The sequence below is a fragment of the Nematolebias whitei genome, chromosome 14, assembly GCF_014905685.2.
Source record: "Nematolebias whitei isolate Nwh7 chromosome 14, NemWhi1, whole genome shotgun sequence".
Lineage (NCBI taxonomy): Eukaryota > Metazoa > Chordata > Actinopteri > Cyprinodontiformes > Rivulidae > Nematolebias > Nematolebias whitei.
This window is the reverse complement of record NC_056511.1, coordinates 28,389,452-28,394,588: the sequence shown is the minus strand read 5'-3', so window position 1 is coordinate 28,394,588 and position 5,137 is coordinate 28,389,452.

The following is a 5,137-nucleotide window of genomic DNA, read 5'->3' as shown; positions in this document are numbered from 1 at the left end:
GATAGATGGATGGATGGATGTATGTATGTATGTATGTATGTATGTATGTATGTATGTATGTATGTATGTATGTATGGATGGATGGATGGATGGATGGATGGATGGATGGATGGATGGATGGATGGATGGATGGATGGATGGATGGATGGATGGATGGATGATGGATGGATGGCTGATGGATAGATGAATGGATGGTTGATGGATAGATAGAAGGCTTTATGGATGAATGGATGTTGATGAATGATAGATGGATGGATGGATGTCTGGATAGATGGAGGATGGAAGGATTGATGGAGGGATGTGATGGGTTTTTCTTAACCATCACCTTAAAGAAACCTCACGAGAGACAAGAGTGATTATTTCAGAACGAATTCTTGCAAGGAGGAACAGAAATTCCAACAGAGTCAGAATTTAAGTTCAACTTGCTTGTAGCGTACGTTCGTATTTATTGGTGACAGTTTGCTGATAACAAGGTTCTTTACACAGACGTGGCAAACAGAAAAACAAGGACAGTAAGTATTTTGATAATGATAAATAAACAAGGTCTGTGATTTAGAAACATCTTCTGGAACATTTTAACAGTTTACAAGTCTTGTGTAACAGATAACTGCATATTGACGCACACACAGAAACTGGTCAAAGCAAGTTGGCTGATTATAATGAAAAGTGTTCAAAAAAGAAGTTTTAAATGATTACTCTAAAAAAATCCCTATCAGGATGGGTGGTTGAATGGATGGATGGATGGATGGATGGATGGATGGATGGACAGGTTGATGCATAGATGGACGGACGGATGGATAGTCAGTTGGATGGATGAATGGATGGATGGAAAGATGGATGGAGGGTTGGGTGGTTGGATGGATGGATGGACAGATGTATGTATGAATGGACAGATGGATAGATAGATGGTTGGATGGATGGATGGATGGATGGATGGATGGATGGATGGAAGGATGGGTGGTTGGATGGATGAATAGAGGAACAGATGGATGGATGGACAGACGGACGGATGAATGGATGGATGGGTGGTTGGATGGATGGATAAATGGATAAATAGATGAATGAATGGGTGGACGGATGGACAGATAGACAGTTGGATGAATGGATTTATGGAAGGATGTACAGACAGATGTATGGTTGGATGATGTCTGGATGGATGGATGGATGAATGGATGGATAGACAGATAGATAGATGGTTGGATGGATGGCTGGATGGATCGAAGGATGGGTGGTTGGATGGATGGATAGAGGGACAGATGGATGGATGGATGGACAGACGGATGGATGAATGGATGGATCAGTGGATGATGGATGGACAGACAGGTGGTTAGATGAATAGATGGTTGGATGTGTAATGAATGATACCTGTCTGGTATTATCCATAATTTAAACGGATTCTTTCATTTTTCTGGACTGAGTACTATCGTGCCTTGAATGATTAAATGTGGACGGAAACGTGTTTAAATTTCTGACTCACCAACAACAGTGAGCCGTTTAATTAAAAACGATTTAAAACACATCACACATTTACAATAATTGGCAGATTGATTACAATTAACACAGCTTAATTAATGAGCTTTACAATGAGAAATCATACAGCCATGATTTCTTACTTGCAACTGAAATACAACAGACATTTCTGAAAATATCTGGATTAATTACTGGCAGATAGAAGAGTTTTAAAGATGGGAAAATGAAGTTTAAATGGAGAGAAAAGATGTGTGAGGGAAAATGTGTTGACGAAGAACGACACCCTCCATTCGAACCCAGCTCTACCTCGGTACACTTCGGTAGTGGAAATCGACTCTGTACCTTTGCAGAAGATATCTCAGCTTCGGTGTAGAGTTCTCTTTCAGCGTTACCATTTCAGCGTCTCCGTAGGATAGCAGAGAACCGTCCGGAGTAGTGACGGTACTTCGTTCAACAGCACGCTCACCTCCCGGGTGGACTCACATGAGCTGTGAGCCCGTCAGAGTTCCACTCAGATGTGGAAGATTCCATAATCCCCACGAGACTCGAAAGAACTCCCAACTAACTCCAGCACTTCAGAACTTTCGTTCGGTTCTGCTCTCAGAACTTTGGTTCATGTCTCAGAACTTTGAACTCATGTCTGGAACTTCTTGTTCTCTCCAGCAACTTTGTTCTACCTGGAACTAGGAAGTGTCGACCCTTTTAAAGAGGTCACTTCCGGTTCCTTCTGGGAACTTCCTGATTGGTTGAACGAACTAACCGGGGTGTGGTTTTAGTGACGTCAGAGGGTCATTACATGTCAAGGAGAAAGCGTAGATGTTTAAGAACAGACAGAAAGATGTTTTGAAGAAACAGAGACATTTAGGAGCCAGTCTTCCTTCTATCTGTCTGATAGAGATAAACATGACATTTCGTTCCAATAAACATGTTTTTGACCGTTCTTTGACTTTTGACCGACTCACTACTTCTCATTTCAGACAGAAGATCAAAATGCATAATTACTTTGTACAGGCATTTTAACTTGATTTCTACTTTGAATGAGGATTAAAAATCATTTATACTGTTTCACAGTTGATTTAAAATGAGTAGTTCACTTCAACATTTAAAAATGATTTGAACTAAACACACTTTGATTATCAAGATATTGTAAAATAGTAATGATAATGAAAAGAGAGTTTTCTTTCAATTGACCAGTGCAGGACACACTCAGAAAGTCTCTGGATGAGCTTAATTTGTGTTTCTGGACTCAAATCAATGAAATAACAGTTCCTGTTCCAGGAAGGCCCTCAGGGTCAGGTTTTTGACCTGAGGCTTAGTTCACTACAGATGGATAGATGGACAGTTGGATGGATGGATGGATGGATGGATGGATGGATGGATGGATGGATGGATGGATGGATGGATGGATGGATGGATGGATGAACAGACAGATGGATGGTTGGATGGATGGACGGACAGATGGATGGATGGACAGATGGACAGATGTTTGGATGGACAGACAGATGGATGGATGGATGTTTTCTCTTACTCACAGTGACAAACTGGTCTCCTCCTACATGAATGTATTTTGGTTTGTCTTATTAATGATGATGTTTGGTACATTGTGGAGCTCTGACTCTGGATGTTGAAGGTCTGCTTTGTTGGCAGTTTTGTTCCAGCATATTTTATTTGTGACCTTTGATCTTCCTCAGGTTTATGTATTTTGTGTAAACTGATGGCATGAAAGTTATGTACTGTAATTTGTATTTATTGTAGCCTTGGTGGCCATGACGTTAAAAGAAGAAAAAATCTAAAATAATTGTAGGACTTCTGATAGAACATCATGTTTGTTGGATTATACTGCTTTAATGTGGGCAAACAGTAGATCTCCCATCCCACCCAGCATTCACTGAATGACCTCCTCACTGATTGTATCATATCACACTGACCACTGAGCAGAGATGCACAACTCTACCTGCTGCTCAAGAGCCTTCTGTCTGGTCATTATAAGATACCTAGAAATCATATTTAATTTTTAAAAAATCCTGTCTAACATCATGTTCACTTAGTTTGGATACTTTGTGTGCATCTTTCACAGTATTATGTAATTTGACTGAAATCCTGAATTTTTATTATTACAAGTTATAAATTCAATACAAAATGTATTGATTTCAGCTAGTATCTCAGAACCGCACCAAATCCTCTGAACCTCTGATTACAGCCTCACTGGATGGCACCAGCATTGACAAACACGTAATTCAGCAGCGGTTATCATTCACTCGGTCAACGTGTTGTCCTTATACTGTCCACTCATTAACTTCATATGTGTTGATGCAGCTGGCACAGATGCTCCATGAAGAAAAACCTCATAAAATGAGAAGCGACTAGAAATATCCTCAAATTAGGCTGTGGGACAAGCGTCGTCATGGTAACTTTGAAGACAGGAAAGCTCACATTGACACAGTGATGAAGCAGAAGAACAAGGTCCTAATGGGGCAAGGGTATTATTAATAATTACTTGGAGGATGCCAGCAGGAGGTCCAGAAAATGCATGTGAAGACACTGCCATGTGATGTGTGCATGTCAATGCTGATTGGTAGGCAACACATTAAGACTGTAGTGAGCGTGAGCGTGATTAAAGATACATGACGTCATACAATCTGTTTAATACACATGGCTGCCAAATACAGTAACTGAACAGCATTACAATACATTACTGGTTGTAACTTAAATTAATAGATGGATTTTATTTTATTTGGAAAATAAACTTTAAAAGAAAAGTTTGACCATGTTAAAGTCAGTTTTTTGGCGTAATCAAAAAATACCTTACTAACAAAAAGTTTCTTGAACGGCGTCTGTTTAATTCTGACAGGACCAATGAGCTGTGACAGGCTCAACAGCTAAGACCACCGTGGACTGAACCAAAGAAAATTTCTCAGCACTTTGGACAAAAGCTCCTTTATAAACATTTGTGCCACCGCTGACTTTGATATATTTATTATGAATTCTATGATCATTTACAACATTAAAATTGTCCTTTTTACAGTTACTAATGTTCATGCTCAAGGACAGTATTTTGTAATGCATTGTGGTCTAGATACATCTATAATTACTTCCAGTTCATTGAAAATGGTTTATGTCATACTTATTTGACACATTCTAGTTTTAAAATGTAATGAATCTTCTTCATACACCAAATTTAGTCATGGAGTTCCTCAGGGTTCAGTGCTTGGACCAATAATGTTTACCTCATATATGCTTCCATTAGGTAAAGTTATTAAACAGCATGGGATAAATTTTCATTATTATACTAATGATACACAGTTATATTTGTCCATGAAACCCAGTGTGAATGCTTAATAAGAATTCACACAATCAACAAAGTCCAAGCCCAACAATCCAGGTACACAATCCAACAATTTTCAGTCAGGTCATCTGGACAGTTTCTTTTTGTTTGTGCTGAAACGTTTCACCTTCCATTCAGAAGGCTTCATCAGTCAAGGAAGCACACAAGACAAAACTGATTCTTCCCCCAACAGCTTACTCCAAAGTGGAACTAACCAGTTATGTTGGTGCTGGTCTCTTTGGCACGCCCCCTCCTCCGGTGCCAGCCCTATCCCTCGTCGACAGTAATGTCAAACTAGTTCAAAACCAACAAAGTCCATGCTCAATAATCCAACAATTTTCA